Source organism: Rhipicephalus microplus, unplaced genomic scaffold (assembly GCF_043290135.1).
Source record: "Rhipicephalus microplus isolate Deutch F79 unplaced genomic scaffold, USDA_Rmic scaffold_199, whole genome shotgun sequence".
NCBI lineage: Eukaryota > Metazoa > Arthropoda > Arachnida > Ixodida > Ixodidae > Rhipicephalus > Rhipicephalus microplus.
The window spans coordinates 32501-45000 of NW_027464770.1; the positions used below are offsets into that span (position 1 = coordinate 32501).

A 12500-nucleotide genomic window follows, 5' to 3' on the forward strand; every position below is an offset into this window, starting at 1 on the left:
CGAGAAAGCACTGCGGTGTGCCGTGCGTAGGGACGGGCGCGCGTGCCACATGCCGCCGAAATATGGGTGTCGGAGAAAACAGAGTGCCGCGCGTAACGAGGGGCGCGCGTGTTACAGAGAGATATGCCCAAACGCATGAAAGTGTACGCAGGTGTCCTAAGGCAGTTTTTTTTTTTTTCCTCATTTTGATGTCGCCCCGGCTGACGTGGTTTTCGTTTTTCCGTGCCGCCCCGGCTGACGCGGTTTTCGTTTTTCCGTGCCGCCCCGGCTGACGCAGTTTTTGCGCCGCCCCGGCTGACGCGGTTTTCGCGCCGCCCCGGCTGACGCGGTTCCGACTTTGCACTTTTTGGCTCACCCCGGCTGGCGGCCCACTCACTCGATCGCCAGGTCTGTTTGCCCCGGTGGTTCCACCGCCAGGCTTAAGCGCGAACTTTTTTTGTTTGTTTTCTTTTGATTAAGCGCAAGCTTTTTTCTTTGTTTTCTTTTGATTAAGCGCGGGCTTTTTTCTTTGTTTTTTTTGCATTCGCCCCGGCAGACGCGGTTTTTGCGCCGCCCCGGCTGACGCGGTTTTTGCCGCCCCGGCTGACGCAGTTCGGACTTAGCACTTTTCGGCTGTGCCTGGCTGGCGGCCCACTCACTCGATCGCCATGTCTGTTTGCCACAGTTTTCCCGGTGGTGCCGCACCCGGGCTCGCCCCGGCTGACGCGGTTTCGTGCCGCCCCGGCAGACGCGGTTTTCGCGCCGCCCCGGCTGACGCGGTTTCGTGCCGCCCCGGCAGACGCGGTTTTTTGCCGCCCCGGCTGACGCAGTTCGGACTTGGCACTTTTTGGCTGAGCCTTGCTGGCGGCCCACTCACTCGATCGCCATGTCTGTTTGCCACAGTTTTCCCGGTGGTGCCGCACCCGGGCTCGCCCCGGCAGACGCGTTTTTTTTTTCTTTCGCCCCGGCTGACGCAGTTTTCGCGCCGCCCCGGCAGACGCGGTTTTCGCGCCGCCCCGGCAGACGCGGTTTTTTGCGCCGCCCCGGCTGACGCAGTTCGGACTTGGCACTTTTTGGCTGAGCCTGGCTGGCGGCCCACTCACTCGATCGCCATGTCTGTTTGCCACAGTTTTCCCGGTGGTGCCGCACCCGGGCTCGCCCCGGCTGACGCAGTTTTCGCGCCGCCCCGGCTGACGCGGTTTCGTGCCGCCCCGGCAGACGCGGTTTTTTGCGCCGCCCCGGCTGACGCGGTTTTTTGCCGCCCCGGCTGACGCAGTTCGGACTTGGCACTTTTCGGCTGTGCCTGGCTGGCGGCCCACTCACTCGATCGCCATGTCTGTTTGCCACAGTTTTCCCGGTGGTGCCGCACCCGGGCTCGCCCCGGCAGACGCGTTTTTTTTTTTTTCTTTCGCCCCGGCTGACGCAGTTTTCGCGCCGCCCCGGCTGACGCGGTTTCGTGCCGCCCCGGCAGACGCGGTTTTTTGCGCCGCCCCGGCTGACGCGGTTTTTGCCGCCCCGGCTGACGCAGTTCGGACTTAGCACTTTTTGGCTGAGCCTGGCTGGTGGCCCACTCACTCGATCGCCATGTCTGTTAGCCACAGTTTTCCCGGTGGTGCCGCACCCGGGCTCGCCCCGGCTGACGCAGTTTTCGCGCCGCCCCGGCTGACGCGGTTTCGTGCCGCCCCGGCAGACGCGGTTTTCGCGCCGCCCCGGCTGACGCGGTTTTTGCCGCCCCGGCTGACGCAGTTCGGACTTAGCACTTTTCGGCTGTGCCTGGCTGGCGGCCCACTCACTCGATCGCCATGTCTGTTTGCCACAGTTTTCCCGGTGGTGCCGCACCCGGGCTCGCCCCGGCTGACGCAGTTTTCGCGCCGCCCCGGCTGACGCGGTTTCGTGCCGCCCCGGCAGACGCGGTTTTCGCGCCGCCCCGGCTGACGCGGTTTCGTGCCGCCCCGGCAGACGCGGTTTTTTGCCGCCCCAGCTGACGCAGTTCGGACTTAGCACTTTTTGGCTGAGCCTTGCTGGCGGCCCACTCACTCGATCGCCATGTCTGTTTGCCACAGTTTTCCCGGTGGTGCCGCACCCGGGCTCGCCCCGGCAGACGCGTTTTTTTTTTTCTTTCGCCCCGGCTGACGCAGTTTTCGCGCCGCCCCGGCAGACGCGGTTTTCGCGCCGCCCCGGCAGACGCGGTTTTTTGCGCCGCCCCGGCTGACGCGGTTTTTTGCCGCCCCGGCTGACGCAGTTCGGACTTGGCACTTTTTGGCTGAGCCTGGCTGGCGGCCCACTCACTCGATCGCCATGTCTGTTTGCCACAGTTTTCCCGGTGGTGCCGCACCCGGGCTCGCCCCGGCAGACGCGTTTTTTTTTTTTTTTTCTTTCGCCCCGGCTGACGCAGTTTTCGCGCCGCCCCGGCTGACGCGGTTTCGTGCCGCCCCGGCAGACGCGGTTTTTTGCGCCGCCCCGGCTGACGTGGTTTTTGCCGCCCCGGCTGACGCAGTTCGGACTTTGCACTTTTTGGCTGAGCCTGGCTGGCGGCCCACTCACTCGATCGCCATGTCTGTTTGCCACAGTTTTCCCGGTGGTGCCGCACCCGGGCTCGCCCCGGCAGACGCGTTTTTTTTTTTTCCTTCGCCCCGGCAGACGTGGTTCCCCCCCCCCCCCCTCCGTCTTTCTTTTTGTTTTTTTTTTTCGCCGCGGCTGAAGTGGATTTTTCGGTGCCTCGACGCCCCGGTAGTCGCGGTTTTTCCGTTTCCGCACGGCCCCGGCTGACGCTGCTCGGTCACAGTCGCCTTTTGTGGTGATTGCAGACTTCTTGAGCGCGGGTGTTTTTTTTTTTTGTTGTTGTTGTTGTTTTATTACGCATTCGCTCCAGCAGACGCTGTTTAGACTTTTTGTTTCCTCTTTTATCCTGCGACGAGGTGACGAGGTTTATTCGGTGCCCCGCCGCCCCGGCTGAAGTGATTTTTCCTGTCCCGTGCCGCCCCGGCTGACGCGGTTGGGACTTCGCGTTTGTTCGGCCGCCACGGGTTTTGGCGCACTCGCTCGGTTGCTTGTTGTTGCCACTTGTTGCGAACCCAGGTTTCTTGAGCGAGCGCGGGCGTTTTTTCTTCCTTTCTTTCTTTGTTCTATGTGTTAGCGAATCGGCCTTTAATATCACACGAGGACTCACAACCAACAATTTTCAGTTTGAAGTGTAAAAAATCTGCAGGTGTTGACGTAACTGACTTGCCCCGTACCCTTGAGTACATCCATGAAGTTCTCGTAGTACTACTAAATCGCATTATTCCAAGTGGAGAAATTCCCATAAACTTGCAAACCTCTACACGAAAATCGGTGCGCGTGATAAAGTTGAAAATTATCGTCCGATATCAAATGTGCCTTCTATAACACAAATTCTAGGAAAAAAAAAAAAAAAAAACACTTGTTCGCCGTTTTCTGCGCCGTGACTGGCAGCACTCCGGCGAAGCGAAACGGGGTCGATTCGAGCACGATATCGGCGTCTTTCGACGTGCTCGCCGGCGACCGTCGCACGAGTACGTCGCACGAGCGCGTCTGCCGGGGCGCCGTTTGCGAAGCCGACGCAAAAGTGGGAACCGCCGCTCGGATGATCGCCGCTTTCGGCAGAGTGAGTGTTGGCACTCCGGGGAAGCGAAACAGCGTGAATGCGCCCACGAAATCGGCGTATTTTGAAGTGCCCGCCGGCGACCGTCGCACGAGTACGGTAAACCGCGTCAGCCGGGGCGTAGTTCGGGACGCCGACGAAAAAGTGGGAAGCGCAACTCGGATCTTCGCCGTTTTTGCAGGAGTGAGTGGCGGCCCTCCTGCGAGACCAAGAAGCATCGATTCGTGCACGAATTCGGCGCCTTTCGACGTGATCGCCGGCGACCGTCGCTCGAGTAGGGCAAACCGCGTCTGCCGGGGCGGGCTTCGGGACGCCGATGCGAAAGTGGGAAACGCTGCTCGGATGTTCGCCGTTTTTGGCCGAGTGAGTGCTGGCACTCGGGCGAAGCCAAACGGGGCCGATTACGGCACGATATCGGCGTCTTTCGACGTGCCCGCCGGCGACCGTCGCACGAGTACGGTAAACCGCGTCAGCCCGGGCGGAGTTCGGGACGCCGATGCGAAAGTGGAGAACGCCGCTCGGATCTTCGCCGTTTTTGGAGGAGTGAGTGGCGGCACTCCGGAGAAGCCAAGGAGCGCCAATTAGCGCACGATATCGGCGTCTTTCGACGCGCTCGCCGGCGACCGTCGCACGAGTAGGGCAAACCGCGTCTGCCGGGGCGGGGTTTACGACGCCGACGCAAAAGTGGGAACCGCCGCTCGGATGTTGGCCGTTTTTGGCAGAGTGAGTGCTGGCACTCCGGCGACGCGAAAGAGCGCGAATGCGCCCACGAAAGTGGCGTATTTGGACGTGCGTGACGGCGACCGCTGCAGGAGTACGAAAAACCACGTCAGCCGGGGCGAGCGACACACGGCGGTCTGGGTGCTTATCGCTGCTATTATAGGGGCACCCCGGCAGACGCAGAAAAAAAAAAAAAAATTTTCGACCTTCTTTTTTGTTGGTCGAGCTCGGGTAACCCAGGTCGCAATGGGAGCCGCGCACGAAAGCGGCGTCGCGAGACGCGTTCGCGGTCGCTAGTCGCACGAGCTCGGCAACCGCGTCAGCCGGCGCGGAGTTCGGGATGCCGACGGCTAAGTGGGTACCGCTGCTCGGATGTTCGCCGTTTTTGGCCGAGTGAGTGCTGGCACTCCGGTGAAGCCAAGGAGCGCCAATTCGTGCACGATATCGGCGTCTTTCGACGTGCCCGCCGGCCACCGCCGCACGAGTACGGCAAACCGCGTCTGCCGGGGCGGGGTTCGCGACGCGTACGCAATAGTGGGAACCGTCGCTCGGATGTTCGTCGTCTTTGGCCGAGCGAGTGCTGGCACTCCGGCGAAGCGAAACGGGGCCGATTCGGGCACGATATCGGCGTATTTCGACGTGCTCGCCGGCGACCGTCGCACGAGTACGGCAAAGCGCGTCTGCCGGGGCGAGGTTTGCGACGCCGACGAAAAAGTGGGAAGCGCCGCTCGGATCTTCGCCGTTTTTGCAGGAGTGAGTGGCGGCCCTCCTGCGAGACCAAGAAGCATCGACTCGCGCACGATATCGGTGTCTTTCGACGTGCCCGCCGGCCACCGCCGCACGAGTACGGCAAACCGCGTATGCCAGGGCGGGGTTGGCGACGCCGACGCAAAAGTGGGAACCGCCACTAGGATGTTCGCCGTTTTTGGCAGAGTGAGTGCTGGCACTCCGGCGAAGCGAAAGAGCGCGAATGCGCCCACGAAAGTGGCGTGTTTGGACGTGCTTGACGACGACCACCGCAGGAAAACGAAAAACCACGTCAGCCGGGGCGAGCGACCCATGGCGGTCTGGGTGCTTATCGCTGCTATTATAGGGGCACCCCGGCAGACGCAAAAAAAAAAAAAAATTTTTTTTCGACATTCTTTTTTGCTCGTCGACCTCGGGTGACCCAGGTCGCAGTGGGAGCCGCGCACGAAAGCGGCGTCGCGAGACGGCTTCGCGGTCGCTAGTCGCACGAGCTCGGCAACCGCGTCTGCCGGGGCGGAGTTCGGGACGCCGACGGCTAAGTGGGAACCGCCGCTCGGATGTTCGCCGTTTGTGGCCGAGTGAGTGCTGGCACTCCGGCGAAGCCAAACGGGGCCGATTCCGGCACGATATCGGCGTCTTTCTACGTGCTCGCCGGCGACCGTCGCACGAGTACGGCAAAGTGCGTCTGCCGGGGCGGGGTTTGCGACGCGTACGCAATAGTGAGAACCGTCGCTCGGATGTTCGTCGTCTTTCGCCGAGCCAGTGCTGGCAATCCGGCGAAGCCGAACGGAGCCGATTCGGGCACGATATCGGCGTCTTTCCACGTGCTCGCCGGCGACCGTCGCACGAGTACGGTAAACCGCGTCAGCCGGGGCGGAGTTCGGGACGCCGATGCGAAAGTGGGAAGCGCCGCTCGGATCTTCGCCGTTTTTGGAGGAGTCAGTGGCGGCACTCCGGTGAAGCCAAGGTGCGCCAATTCGCGCACGATATCGGCGTCTTTCGACGTGCCCGCCGGCCACCGTCGCACGAGTACGGCAAACCTCGTCTGCCGGGGCGGGGTTTGCGACGCCGACGCAAAAGTGGGAACCGCCGCTCGGATGTTCGCCGTTTTTGGCAGAGTGAGTGCTGGCACTCCGGCGAAGCGAAAGAGCGCGAATGCGCCCACGAAAGTGGCGTGTTTGGACGTGCTTGACGACGACCACCGCAGGAAAACGAAAAACCACGTCAGCCGGGGCGAGCGACCCATGGCGGTCTGGGTGCTTATCGCTGCTATTATAGGGGCACCCCGGCAGACGCAAAAAAAAAAAAAATTTTTTTCGACATTCTTTTTTGCTCGTCGACCTCGGGTGACCCAGGTCGCAGTGGGAGCCGCGCACGAAAGCGGCGTCGCGAGACGGCTTCGCGGTCGCTAGTCGCACGAGCTCGGCAACCGCGTCTGCCGGGGCGGAGTTCGGGACGCCGACGGCTAAGTGGGAACCGCCGCTCGGATGTTCGCCGTTTGTGGCCGAGTGAGTGCTGGCACTCCGGCGAAGCCAAACGGGGCCGATTCCGGCACGATATCGGCGTCTTTCTACGTGCTCGCCGGCGACCGTCGCACGAGTACGGCAAAGTGCGTCTGCCGGGGCGGGGTTTGCGACGCGTACGCAATAGTGAGAACCGTCGCTCGGATGTTCGTCGTCTTTCGCCGAGCCAGTGCTGGCACTCCGGCGAAGCCGAACGGAGCCGATTCGGGCACGATATCGGCGTCTTTCCACGTGCTCGCCGGCGACCGTCGCACGAGTACGGTAAACCGCGTCAGCCGGGGCGGAGTTCGGGACGCCGATGCGAAAGTGGGAAGCGCCGCTCGGATCTTCGCCGTTTTTGGAGGAGTCAGTGGCGGCACTCCGGTGAAGCCAAGGTGCGCCAATTCGCGCACGATATCGGCGTCTTTCGACGTGCCCGCCGGCCACCGTCGCACGAGTACGGCAAACCTCGTCTGCCGGGGCGGGGTTTGCGACGCCGACGCAAAAGTGGGAACCGCCGCTCGGATGTTCGCCGTTTTTGGCAGAGTGAGTGCTGGCACTCCGGCGAAGCGAAAGAGCGTGAATGCGCCCACGAAAGTAGCGTATTTGGACGTGCTTGACGGCGACCGCCGCAGGAGTACGAAAAACCACGTCAGCCGGGGCGAGCGACCCACGGCGGTCTGGGTGCTTATCGCTGCTATTATAGGGGCACCCCGGCAGACGCAGAAAGAAAAAAAAAATGGGGACATGGCGTGCGTCACCGTGCGGCTTCGCAGCGTTGCCGAAGTCGCCGAGCCCTTCGACTGAGCCGAACGGCGGACAGGGAACGTTGGTCGGCCGTTCTAACCTGTCGGTGCCACGCCGAGACGTCGTTAAGGAAAACCGCGTCGTGGGCCTCTACGACGCCGTCGAGTCGTTGTACGTTTGGTGTCCAGCGTGTCGGCGGCGAGTAGCGGACACGTCGTTCACGACTTCGGTCTTTCGCAGTCGACGCGAACTTGCGGAGAGTCGTGGTGCCTCACGTTTTCGGCAGAAACCGCGGCGGAATTTTCCCGTGCGTGCGCGCACGACCTCGGTGCTGTGCCGTCAGCGTAGTGTTGCACAAACTCGTGGCCTACCCAAGGTGCGGTACGTTTGCGGCCGTATCCTCGGTGGGAATTTCGTGAGTAGGGTTGCAAATTCTACGACCTCGGCGGGTTTGAGAGCGACGTAGACTTGTGGCACGCTCAACATGCCACACGTTTCGGGGCACACCCGCGGTGAAATTTTCTCGAGTACGCTCGTATTAGGGCCCAAGGAGGTCTGGGTACTTATCGCTGCTATTATGTGGGGGTTCTCGTGAGCGGCGTACGCGAAAGCGACCGGGTGTCTGATATGCGGCGGGCTTCGGCCTCGTCAAGCGTGTCCTCGGGTCTGCTCCAGGGGAATCCACGGCAGTCGTCTGCAGCCTCATCCGCTTGATGCGTTAGGGGCTGGTTGTCGGACGGTGCCGTTTTACCACGATATCGAGGTGTGTTCCGTGTCGTCCTCGGGCGATTCAGATGCGAAAGCGCCGAAGACGCGGGCGTGACCCGTCGTCTGGCGGCTTTGCAGTCTCGGCTCCGTTGCTAGTTCCGGCCGGTCCACCGACAGTGCAGCGGGCTTGGGCAACCCGCACGGCGCGACCGAGTCGATGCAACGAAAAAGAGCGAGCATGAACGTGCTTCTTGCCGCACGGCTCCCACTCGTCTTTCGGGAAGGTTGTGCCGTAGCGAGCTCGAACGCCGTCATCTCGGAGTGCAAAATAAGCGTGTTGGGGCGCCTGAAGGTGGCCTCCGCCGCACACAGACTGCGTCCGGCCCGCCGAGGGCGAGGACGGACGCGCAGTCGAACGATTACCTGGTTGATCCTGCCAGTAATCATATGCTTGTCTCAAAGATTAAGCCATGCATGTCTAAGTACATGCCGAAATAAGGCGAAACCGCGAATGGCTCATTAAATCAGTTATGGTTCCTTAGATCGTTTCTTCCTACTTGGATAACTGTGGCAATTCTAGAGCTAATACATGCAGTGAGCCTGGAGCCCTTTGGGTAACGGGTGCTTTTATTAGACCAAGATCGATCGGGTTTCGGCCCGTATTGTGTGGTGACTCTGGATAACTTTGTGCTGATCGCATGGCCACGAGCCGGCGACGTTTCTTTCAAGTGTCTGCCTTATCAACTTTCGATGGTAGGTTACTTGCTTACCATGGTTGTTACGGGTAACGGAGAATCAGGGTTCGATTCCGGAGAGGGAGCCTGAGAAACGGCTACCACATCCAAGGAAGGCAGCAGGCGCGCAAATTACCCACTCCCGGCACGGGGAGGTAGTGACGAAAAATAACAATACGGGACTCTTTTGAGGCCCCGTAATTGAAATGAGTACACTCTAAATCCTTTAACGAGGATCAATTGGAGGGCAAGTCTGGTGCCAGCAGCCGCGGTAATTCCAGCTCCAATAGCGTATACTAAAGCTGCTGCGGTTAAAAAGCTCGTAGTTGGATCTCAGTTCCAGACGAGTAGTGCATCTACCCGATGCGACGGCTCGGACTGAACATCATGCCGGTTCTTTCTTGGTGCACTTCATTGTGTGCCTCGAGATGGCCGGTGCTTTTACTTTGAAAAAATTAGAGTGCTCAACGCAGGCGAGTCGCCTGAATAAACTTGCATGGAATAATAGAACAAGACCTCGTTTCTGTTCTGTTGGTTTTTGGAATACGAGGTAATGATTAAGAGGGACGGACGGGGGCATTCGTATTGCGGCGCTAGAGGTGAAATTCTTGGACCGTCGCAAGACGAACTACTGCGAAAGCATTTGCCAAGAATGTTTTCATTGATCAAGAACGAAAGTCAGAGGTTCGAAGGCGATCAGATACCGCCCTAGTTCTGACCATAAACGATGCCAACCAGCGATCCGCCTGAGTTACTCAAATGACTCGGCGGGCAGCTTCCGGGAAACCAAAGTATTTGGGTTCCGGGGGAAGTATGGTTGCAAAGCTGAAACTTAAAGGAATTGACGGAAGGGCACCACCAGGAGTGGAGCCTGCGGCTTAATTTGACTCAACACGCGAAAACTTACCCGGCCCGGACACTGGGAGGATTGACAGATTGAGAGCTCTTTCTTGATTCGGTGGATGGTGGTGCATGGCCGTTCTTAGTTGGTGGAGCGATTTGTCTGGTTAATTCCGATAACGAACGAGACTCTAGCCTATTAAATAGGTGCGGGGTTCCCAGCACCTTACAACCTTCTTAGAGGGACAAGCGGCTCCTAGCCGCACGAAACAGAGCAATAACAGGTCTGTGATGCCCTTAGATGTCCGGGGCCGCACGCGCGCTACACTGAAGGAAGCAGCGTGTCTTTATCCCTGTCTGAAAAGACTGGGTAACCCGTGGAACTTCTTTCGTGATTGGGATAGGGGCTTGCAATTGTTCCCCTTGAACGAGGAATTCCCAGTAAGCGCGAGTCATAAGCTCGCGTTGATTACGTCCCTGCCCTTTGTACACACCGCCCGTCGCTACTACCGATTGAATGATTTAGTGAGGTCTTCGGACCGATGTCCGGCGCGGCCTTTCGGTTGCGCCGGTCTGTTGGAAAGATGACCAAACTTGATCATTTAGAGGAAGTAAAAGTCGTAACAAGGTTTCCGTAGGTGAACCTGCGGAAGGATCATTAACGGATTGTGAAGGGTGAGCGCCTCAGCTGCGTCTGCGCCCGACACTTTCTGCCGCTGACCCCGTTTGGACGCGGGGTCGGCTTTTCCCCACGGGGCTGCCTGAATGTGGAGCGGCACCCCGTGACAAATTGTTGCGCCCAGCGGACGCCAACACCGCGACCTTGGACGGTCGGCCAGGTGGCGGACGCGGGTACAAACGGCGCAACGCACTCATAGGTCGGCTTTCGACCCGCCACTGCACCGTGGCTCGAAGCGCTCGAAATGCGCGACCCGACCGCTGCGGGACCGCCTAGTACTGTAAACAGGAGCGGCGGAGCGCGAACGGCGAGTCGTGGTTACGTCGGTAGAAGGCGAGGCTGCGCGTTCCCGAAACGCCAGCCGAGTGCCCTCCCGACCGTTCGAGCGTGCAAGAACGAGACCCGACAATCGCGCGGCGACTGCCAAGTACGAGAGGAACGGCACAAGCGTCGGCGGTCGGTCAAGGAACTGGCGATGTGACGGGTCCGCTGTGCACCAGTGCATACCGTCCCGCCGTCCGCGGCAAGCGCCTCCGCGTCCTCGGGTGACGGAGGCTGCCGGTCGGTTCTTGCAGGCGAGGGATCTCGCTGGCACCGGTTCGCGTTGACGCGCGGCCGGTCATGGCACGGCGATGCGACGGCCGAGGTGCGCAGTACTCGATGGAGGAACCGCACGCTCCGATGACCGTCCCGCCCTCCGCGGCGTATGCGTACCGACCGTAATGGTTGCAGCAGCGCCGGCCGGCTTTTGAATTCGCCACACGAAACACGGTGCGAGATCGCGGTTAGGGGAGCGTCGACGTTGCCAGGCGTTTTGCTTGCTGCCGAGGGAAAGGCGGCACGGCCACGTCGCGCTCGTCGCGATTAGCGGGTCTGCGCGCTTTGGGAAGGTGCCGCAACGACTTGCCGAAAGAGGAAGCACGGAAGAACGAGGGACTTGGACGTCCCGACAATTGAACGCACTTGCGGCCAGGCCCTTGCTGGCTTCGTTCTTCCGCCTCGAGTAGGCTCGTACGCGGCTCCGGCGCCGAAAGTGGTCCTTGGCACCGACTTCGGTGGACGTGGGAAGTGCCGCGCAAGTACGGCGCGCCTGGCTCCACCTGTTGGCTAAAGTAGGCAGCCGGATCGGCATTTTGGTGTGCGGTGGCAAACCGTGGATGCGAAAAAAGCTTGTGCGATTTCGTGGAACAAAAAGCGGGGGTCCCCCTTTTTATGCGGAGGAGACCGACCCGCCCGCCGTGGTGAACCGCGACGCCACGGTAAAAACGGGAGAGGCTTGTCGATGGGACCGTGCATCCCGCGCTCCACGGAGGCCGGGAGGCGGCCGCCCGAGGAAATGTGTAGCCGTCGAGGCCCGCATCTGCGTGCACTCTTATCCAAATGGGTGTACCGCAGGCATTTTCTGGTTAGGCGGGCCAATGAGAGCGAGCACACAACGATACCTACGGGTCCGGCTTGGAGAACCGGCTTCGACGCCTCCCGAGTATTTATAGAGGGGTGGACCACGAAAGCACTCGCAAGTAGCGGAAGCGAAACGCCGTCCGAAACACACCGTTTGCTCGATTTGCGGCAGCCGAAAAAGGCGCGGCAGAGTTTTGGAGTCCAAGCGTGCGCTGAAAAGCGCCCTTCTTGGCCACTGTTTGGCCGAGTGCCAGAAACGTTTGGTTTTGACTGTACGGAATTGAACAAACACTTTTTCACGACTCTAAGCGGTGGATCACTCGGTTCTCGGGTCGATGAAGAACGCAGCCAGCTGCGAGACTTGGTGTGAATTGCAGGACACACTGAGCACTGAGTCTTTGAACGCACATTGCGGCCTTGGGTCTTCCCTTGGCTTCGTCTGTCTGAGGGTCGGATCACATATCAAGAGAGCCTTCGGCGCACAAGGGAACGTGAGCCGTCGACTCGTTTTGACCGCGTCGGCAACACGGACAGCACGCTGAACACCTCACAGCGAGCGCCAACAGCGGCCACTCAAGGGCGAGACGGTGGCGACCGTCGTGCCAGAGCCCAACCGAAACGGGGGCGACCGACTGCATTGAGGATGTGGCACCTCGTTGAGACCGCCGCAGGACTTCGAGTCGGAAGGAAGCCTGCAGGGAAAGTGCGGTCGAGGTTGCGTACTCCTCTCTGCGACCGGGCGCGCAAGAGCTGCGAGAGCCACGGACGCGCAACTTTAACGCACGGTAAACACGAGGAGCGAAAGCCGGCCAGCAAAGCTT

The 12500-nt window shown here is 60.5% G+C and overlaps 2 non-coding genes across 2 annotated transcripts; both read left to right on the top strand.

Annotated features, from left to right (window-relative positions):
• The first annotated feature begins 8445 nt into the window (after nt 1–8445).
• On the top strand, nt 8446–10260 carry LOC142791948 (small subunit ribosomal RNA). The gene has a single exon (XR_012890529.1). It is a non-coding gene; the product is annotated as a small subunit ribosomal RNA (ribosomal RNA).
• A 1719-nt stretch (nt 10261–11979) lies between these two features.
• LOC142791931 (5.8S ribosomal RNA) lies at nt 11980–12132 on the top strand. Its single transcript, XR_012890513.1, has one exon. It is a non-coding gene; the product is annotated as a 5.8S ribosomal RNA (ribosomal RNA).
• Nucleotides 12133–12500: the final 368 nt, after the last annotated feature.